Source organism: Vulpes lagopus, chromosome 1 (assembly GCF_018345385.1).
Source record: "Vulpes lagopus strain Blue_001 chromosome 1, ASM1834538v1, whole genome shotgun sequence".
Taxonomy (NCBI): domain Eukaryota; kingdom Metazoa; phylum Chordata; class Mammalia; order Carnivora; family Canidae; genus Vulpes; species Vulpes lagopus.
The window spans coordinates 160,230,758-160,240,087 of record NC_054824.1 but is presented as its reverse complement, the minus strand read 5'-3'; positions in this window follow the sequence as shown (position 1 = coordinate 160,240,087).

Genomic DNA, 9,330 nt, shown 5'->3' with positions numbered 1-9,330 from the left:
GAAAGTGAGATAATTTATCATGAGGGTTATCTTTATCGCATAGGAGAGCAGTAAAACTAGACATCTCAGGGTAAAAGTCAGTAAGAATTTAAATAGTCTGGGAAGGAAAACACATTTTTGCCACTGTTAGGCAAAGCAACACATGCACATGTGTGCATTTTCTCACTTAATGCTGAGATACACACACAGCCCTATTTCTTGTACATGTATACCACATTGCTAGTTTAAAAAATGAAGCAATTCTATTCTTGAATGCAACTTTATGTTGAGACACTGAGAAGTTATTATATTATATGAAAAATGACATCTGTCTAGAAACACTGTAATATTGCATATGATTTAATACTGATAAAGACTAGAATGACCAATAATCAGCAATACCAATGAGAAAAAAATATCCCTTTATTTTTAGTTTAAATATCTCTCTTGATGCATCAGGCTTATGGCACTGTAGACAAATTTCCAGATGATTTGTAAATTCTCAAATTTTTGATAAATTTTTTAATGGCAAATGGTTTCCTCCCATTCTAAATAGAGTGCATAACATAACATAGACTATTTATGGATAATTCTGTGTTATCACAGTGATGTATTGTGCTGCAGTATAGTGATACTTCAGGATCTCCAGAAAGGGGGTAAATAGTTTGCCCCTGAACTAAATGGTCTCAATTACGTTTGGATTTTTTTTCTATGTATTTAATACAGTTTCCACTTCCTCTTAAGTGTTTATTTATCTCCAACTATATTCCTGCCCCTTTATTTTCATTTCTTATGGAAAGAAGCTAAACAAAGATGCATGATGAAAAGAAGCTAAATAAGAGAAATTGTGCAAAAGAGTGACAAGCTCTGAGTGGTTGGCAAGGCACTCACATAATAATAATCATGATCATGATCATAATCATAGATAAACATTAATGGAGGGTCTGCTTTGGGCCAGGCTTTGGGCTAAATGCTTTACATGAATTGTTCTGAGCAAGATATTTTGTGATATTTGTCTTGACCATTCAGAGGATTTAAATTGTGTGTGTGTGTGTGTGTGTGTGTGTGTGTGTGTGTGTGTATTTCTTTGTTATTGACTATGGTCTGCAAAGTTGAAGCTATTCAATGGGTGATATCTAATAAGTAAATGTTTATGACTATAGATAATATTTAAGAAAATATGTATTTACTTTTTAAACTTTGGAATTTCTAATTATACTTCTCCCGAACATGTACATTCCAGGCCTATGCATAGTTGTTCTATGGGTTGTCTGTTTTTGTTGTTACGATCCTTCTTCACAGATGCCCACTCCTTTTGGGTACACATGGTTTGCTTTTCCCATGCTTGCCTCTTTTGGCCATGCAGGGATTTTTTTGTTGTTGTTATGCACCAGCTTCACTTCCCACCCCCCACTTCCATCCATCAAAATATATATGTCCCTTTTAAGTCATTCCTCCAGAAAGATAATTAAACATTCTCCAGACACAACAAAGTTTTGTGGAAAAAGAACTGAATGAGAAGTCAGAAAATTGAAAATCTAATTTGATTCAGTCACTAACTAGCTAAGTGACCTTAGGCAAGTAATTTCCCATTTTTGAATCCTGCTTTCCTCTCTTGTTAAGAGATTTTAGCATCTTATGCTCATAGTGCTGTGAATGTACATACTAAATGTCTGTGTTGCTGGTTGCCAGTTGCTCTGAGTCAAGATGTATAGCCTTCTCTCATACTGCGTGGAATTTTTTTCTTAGACAAACATCTTGCCTCAGCCTTCTGGATGGTTCCTTCAAGAGCAGTTCCAATTGTTAGTAACTTTCTATTTAGAGGATGACATAAGGGAGTCTGATCTTTATCCAAATCATAATTTGTTCTTAAGCTTACTGGGCAGGTCCCCTATTTTAAGCCATGATTTTGTAGTTAGTGCTTATTCTGGCTCTCAGGAAGTATTAATATTGATATTAATAATATAGCTAATAATAATATTGATATTTACATGGAAAAATAAAAGGTTTCAAAATTTACTACTGGTTAAAGTGCTAGAGTTTTTATTTATACTGTCTTCCTTCCCTTCTTTATTTTTTTAAGACTTATTTTTTATTTTTAGAGAAAGAGGGTGAGCGAGCAGTGGGGTGGCGGAGTTCAGAGGGAAAGAATCTCAAGCAGACTCCCCACTAAGCTCAGAGTCCATCGTGAAGCTCAAACTCAGGACCCTGAGATCCTGACGTGAGCCAAAATCAAGGGTCATACACATGGAAGACATCCCTTCCTTTCATTGCTCTGATCAGCTGATTCCCTGATGAGGGAAGGATGGAGCAAGTATTCTGGTTTCCAATCTGCCTTCAATTTTAGCCATTAGAACTATGTCCAGGGGGTAGTCAAGCTGCCATACTCCATCTCTGCTTTTGAAAAGACATTTAGGGATCCCTGGGTGGCGCCTCGGTTTGGCACCTGCCTTTGGCCCAGGGCACGATCCTGGAGACCCGGGATCGAATCCCACGTCGGGCTCCCGGTGCATGGAGCCTGCTTCTCCCTCTGCCTGTGTCTCTGCCTCTCTCTCTCTCTCTCTGTGTGACTATCATAAAAAAAAAAAAAAAAAAAAAAAGACATTTACTACAAGTCCTCAGAGCTCCTCCTCATAGTTCAAAAGATGTATTCAATACAATTCTACTTTTCCTCAGGAACTTTTGTTTCATTTCTAAACCTGGGATGATCTCTTGAGTATTATGTCCCCTGTCCTTAGTAGTAATTATATCCTAAACTTTACTCTCCTTATCTGTAAAGTGGGGATATTAATATACACTCTGCGGGTTATCGTGAACACGAGAGTATCTAGTATATTGTCTGAGACATGGTTGGTCTCAATACCTAATAATTATTAATTTACAAAAGTCACTTACTATGCAAGGCAAAAAGTAAGTGCCAAAAGAATAAAAGAATTATGAGGGCTTAGGATGGAGAGATCACTGGAAAAGAGGGAAGGGGAACATAGCTGAAGAAGAGCAGTATATGCAAAGGCATAGGTGTAGGAATTCTCATGGTGTTTTCTGAGGACAAGGAGCTACCACTATGGATATGGCTCTCATTCACTCATTTTTTTTATTTGAGCACATTCTATTTTTCCAAGATAGGAATTTGTGTTTGGCCATGGTTGTAGATAGGATTAATGAGTAGCTTGAGGATTAAATACTGAAGGCATAAAGACAAAGCTAAGAATTTTGGATCGTGTCCTACAAAGGGAAACATTGAAGGTTTTTGAGTAAGAAGAATTTATCATGGTTTGGGAAAAAGTTTAAGTTTTTGTCAACATCACTTTTAAATTTGACCTAATTCATATGAGTACCTTACTTTCTGTCAGTTGAACAAAAGCTTCAAATTACTTTTACCAGAAGAAAATGAGAAAAAGAAACATTATAAGAACCACACTTTTAATACTTTTGGGAAAAGACATAGAGAGTTTCTTATTAAATTCAAAGTCAATATTTAATAAAGTCTACACTGGGTGGTTTTATTTTTTAAATATTTTCTAAAATGTAGTATTTTAAGATACCAACCTGAAATGCTATGAGCACTAAAAAATAACTGATGAGGATTTCAGTCATTCTGACATATTTCTTTCTTTGTATATGTCTTAAATATATCCTATTTCTCAAATTTTTGGCAGTGCTTTGGAATTGACTTTATCTATCACCTGTCTATCTATCTATCTATCTATCTATCTATCTATCTATCTATCTATCTATCTATATCTATCTGACTAAATTTTTTCCCTGGCAGTAGCCTCACTCATGGAGTAGGGGGGGGGGGGCTGGAATCTCTCCCTAACATGCCTAGTAACTTAGTCATGGCTGATTCAATCCATGATCCATGGGACCAAGACATAAAAGGATATTGGTAAAATTTTAAAGTAATTATTACTTAGGAGGGCTGACACATGAAGCCTGTTAATTTTTTTTACCACCACCACTCCCCTCCCCCATCCAATAAAAGATGGTCGATGGCTCATTCAATCTTGAAAGCATGAGATGTTAGGCTCTTTAGTTCTGACTGGTGACTGGGGGACAATTAAGGTAGCATTCCATCCAGAAGTAGGCTGGGAGTTGACTTAAGAAGACAATGCTAAGCATCCAGAGTATTCTAGCATTCGGCTATAGTCCTTGAGAAATCTGAAGCTGTTGTGCATGGGGCACAGTTAAACGTGGTTGTGACCATCATTTTGGTTAACAGAATGGATTGACTTTGTTCATCTTTTTAGGACCCATCTGTGGGAGTAAACAGAGGGAGCAAGGGGTGAAACAGACTTTTAGCATTTGGGTTTCTTGGAGTCATGTCAAAGCTTAGAAAATGCTTTTACTTTCCTATACACTATTTATTGCTGATGTATACAAAAGATCTTTCATTTTCTTCCTGATTATGCTGTCTTGACCTTTGGTTTTTGAGGTTTGAGGTTAAAAGAAGAACAATAACAAAGTTTCGGCAGGAAGACTTGATATTGTAGAAATACAAGCAGGAAGTAATCTCTAAAGGTCATTTTAGTCCAGCTATCTACTTTATTAAGGTGCACTATTTATTACCAAGAACATATTTCACCTTAGAGATATTTAGAATGTGATAATCTATATCTTCAACTCATAATGACTTTTAAGAGGTAATATTCTATAATCCTATGATCATTCCTTAAGGCAACTTGAACCTTTCAATTCATAAAAATCTTCACTATTATAAATCAAGTAATAGTCAAACAGACAACCTAAATTTGTTCTACTCCTACTCTATTCCAGGCATTCTGCTAGGTATTTAGTGATACTTTCTTCCTCATTAGAAATGAAAATGAACTGTTATTCTTGATCTTCTTTTACTCTTAAACCCCCATACTTGCTGTTATCATGTCTATCATCCATTCTGCCCCTAATAGATATGTATTACCCATATGCACTTCAAAAACCTATTTAATTAATGAAAGGCATTGAGAAAGTGTGCCACATTATTTTTACATTTTTCATTAATACTATTTCTGTCCCTTTAATCATGTTCCTACTATTTTAGACTCTTAAAAATTGACATAAAAGCACTTTTTTCCAGGTGAGTAATAAGCAATTCTCCTTACATTTATTTACAGTCAAATTTCATTTTTATTAGAGGTCCAATACACAGCTATTTTTTTTAAAAAGCAGACATTTGCAAGTCCAAAATAATTTTGCCTATGAATTTTCATTCTTGGAGTATTGAATTCATAAGGAGACCAGTGTTGAATCAGTAGATTTCTTTTATAACATCCCTTATATAATGAATAAATTTTAACCATTCATCCACAGATAAGTATTGAATTCCTACTGTGTGTTAGCACGTGCCCACTGTGCTAGGTATTAGAAATATAAATACAAATATGCAATAGTTTCTTTCCACTAAGTATTGAATATAGTGTATGGTATTTACTGGAATTGGGAGAAGCTAGAAGCCAAGATATCAGGTAAGAAACTAAGGGTTGATGACTGTAAAGGAAAAAATGGATCTGATAAATAATAAAAAATTAATCAGACCTACTGATTGGTAAGTTGTGGGTTATAGATAAAGGAAGAAATTAATTTTTTCATTCATTAAAAATATTGTTGTTTTGAGAGTTAGGAAGAAACAACAAACAAAACAACAAACAAAGAAAAGAACAAATCAGAATATTAAGAGAAAAAAAAAGCCTATCCACTTTAAATTGGGAAGAGATGCATGAGAAATATGTTTAACTCAAGATCTGAAAATTGGAAGAAACCACCTGTTTGAAACCAGAAATGTTGGCAGAGCCAATGAGTGGGGGTGAATAGTGGGAAAAGGAAGTTAAAAATACCATCCATGGCCACGTGACCAGTTTCAGAAATGAGGAATATAATAGTTATATTTCTTCCTTATTTTGATCTGACTATATTAATGTATATATTAATCAATGTTTTCCTTCCATTCTCCATTCCTATGCCATCTGTTAATGATAGTTAACTTTACATCTTATATTTTAAGTAACAGAATATCAAAGAGAAGGTGTAACTTAGCTGAAAAAACAATGAACATCATTCATAGATGGATGAATGAATTTTGTATCTTATTTGAGGGAGAACAAGCATGTTGTACAAGGTAACAGCTGCATCATTGTGTGGAAGTATCATTTTGATATCATCTTTATTTGGAAGTAAATTATGATTAAAGGATGTCATGTGGCCAAGGAGTGAATTGTGGTGGGGTCTGTACTGGTACAAGTTAGCTAAGATAGAAGCATAATTCCTAGAATTCTTTTCTCCCTAGAGTTACAAGAAGTCTGCATGTGACTTATAAGGTGAAAATGAAGGTGCAGCCATTTCTATACTCCGAAGCCTGGTGTACAGTGCCAGGTACTGTGGCAACTCACAGTCATTGCTGTGGATCTGTCAGCTCTCTGTGTTGCTGTGGGGCAACACTAGAACCCACAGCTAATATAGCTCCTTCTGGATCTTCTAAGCTTCTCCAAGTCCTGAACCAGGCATAATGTAGCTCTGTATTAAAGGGATCTAGTTTCCCCTGCAGGTCAACAGTGTCCTCAAATTCAATGGTGCCTAGAGACAGATGTGTTCCAGCTTGTTTTAATGGGTTCAGTGTTCAAAAGAAAGTGACAGTAATGAGACTAGGCAAAGAAGATCCAACATGTAAAATAACAGTAGTTCTTGAAGAAGAAAGCTAATACAGAAAACAGAAGAAATGCCAAAACTATAATTAAAAGAACCTTCTGAAATAAAAAGTATTTGAAACCGCATATTAAAATGCATAATGCCCAACCTTGGGAATATTGACACTGAATGACTGAATTTTAAAAATTACTGAACTTAAAAAAAGGTAAAGAATTCAATAAATGTCTTGGCAAAAATATCAGCAGACTTATTAACACTATTATTTTGTCTTCTATAACAAATTGCCACAAACTAATTGGCTTAAAACAACAGAAATTCATTCTTACAGTTTTAGAGGCCAGAAGTCTGTAAAGAGTCTTACAGAGCTAAAATAAAAATATAAAAAGGGCTAGATCCTTCTGGAAGCTCTCAGGGAGAATCGATTTATTTGCCAGCTACTAGAGGCTATTCTCATTCCTTGGTTAATAGCCCCATATCACCTCACCTTTTCTCCCCTTGCTTCAACACTCACATTGTTTTTTTTCTTTTCTATAGTCTTCCTCTGCCTTCCTCTCATAAGGATACTTGTGATTACATTTAGGATTTATTTGGATAATCCAGGATAATGTCCCTATCTGAGGATCTGTAACTTAATCACATCTGCACCATCCCTTTTGCCATATAATGTAACATTCACAGGTTCTAGGTATTAGGATATGAATATCTTTGGGGCAGGGAGCATTATGCAGCCTACCACAAACACTTTAAACCAGAAGAAAACAGAAAACATTTAAAATATCCAAAAGAAAAAATAATATGAGCTAAGGATTTTATATCCATCAAAACTGACATTCAAGTATAGTGGGCACAGATAAATTATTTTCAACTTTTAAGAACTCAGAAAATATTGTTTCCATGAGCCCTTCATGAAAATTTTATTAGAAAATGATCTCCAGACAACTACAATAACTACACAAACATTGATCTAAGGACTTGTGGTGATCACAAAACATCTGATTTTTATAAAAATAAGGCTTTAAAGGAAGAAATTATAGTATATAATGGCTATATCCTCTGACAATGTAGGTATATTATAACTTTAAAATGGGTAGGGGAGAATGAGGAAGATATATTAAAATATGTTTTAAGCTCTTCTTACTAATTGTATTTATGTTAGTTATATATTAGAATTGCTATTCTAAAACTGTTGTGTATGATGTGGAATGAACTAAGTGTCTGATAATCATCAAGGCACAGCTTGAAGAAAATTCCTGCAGGGAAACTTTGAAGCCTTCTGCAGTCTGAGTCTGCAGCCAACTGCATGGAATAAAGCCTGTTTTCCCTCTTTTGTCTTAATCAGAAAACACCTATTTCATCTACAAAGCAAGAAATTTCCTGTATTTTATGTCATTGAGGTTTGGGGATTTTTCTTTTACAGTAAGTAGGATTGCTTAACTAAAATAATTGGAGAAATTAAGAAATTAATTATATATAGAACCACTCACAAAGCCAAGTTTAGAACCTCAGAGCATCAAGGAATCAGTTGAGAATGCTAGAGACAGGTGAAATTTTAGAGACTACACTAACATTCTAGTAGAGAAGCAGCCATATTTAAGGGAAAAGATATCATCAGCACTGCCACCAACACCACTATCATCACCATTGTCATGATTCCACAGGCAATATTGATTTTATGACTACTGTTAAGACACATTTGCTATGATTAAAATTCATAAAACTATTTCAAATAGAAAAAAGGAATGAATTTGTAATATTTTAAAAATCACGGTATAAGCACTCTGATTATCCTAGTTGTAGCGTAACAACTCAAAGAGCTGAGTTAAATGCAACGTTGGCTTGCTTTGCCAAGAAGAATGAGGCTACGTGGAGATCAGTCATATTAGATACAATAGTAAGTGGATGAGATTTGTCTTTGATGCCAACAAGATTCTTGTCTTTACTCCTTCATCCTCTAGGTTTCCTTCTGGTTTCACCTTCTGTCCTTACCAAATCACACTTTTTGGCCACCATCACCTTTTGCCTGGTTTTATTTAGCATCCTCCTAACAGGTTTCCTTGGCCAATAATCATGTCCCCTCCAATCATGTCTCTACCCTGCATTTGGAGGTCCTTTTGAGGGGTGGTTCCATTGGCTAAAAGTCTGCCTTTGGCTTGGGTCATAATCCCAGGGTTCTGGGATAGAGCCCCACATTGAGCTCCTAGCTCAGTGGGGAGCTTACTTCTCCCTTGCCTCTGCTGCCCCCCATTTATGTTCTTTCTCTCCTTCTCTTAAATAAATAAATATTTTTTTAAAGTGATCCTTTTGAAAATACAAATTGTCCATATCATTTCTTAACTTGAGATTCTTGGAAGACTTCATAGTCTTTAGGGTAGAGTTAAAATGGTGTGGTAAAGCAAAGGTTATGACTTGCCTTTAATATATTTTTTCTTTCTTCCGTATTAATAGAGCCTACTTTTGTTAAAGAGAGCAATTGTGCTTAGCTAAGAAACCATATGTTCTAGTACTCCTTGCATATAGATAGGAACGGTTGTATGACTAAGTTCTGGTCAATGGAATAGAAGCCAAAATTTCAAGTGTAGCATCTAGAAAAGTTTCATTAAAAAGGAACTGACTAGGGAGGAATGTAATCTGTTGTTCTTTTTATCTTCTTCCATCTCCTTGACTGGAGGAAATAGTGGCTGAAGCTGAAGTGGCCATTTTGGGACCTTA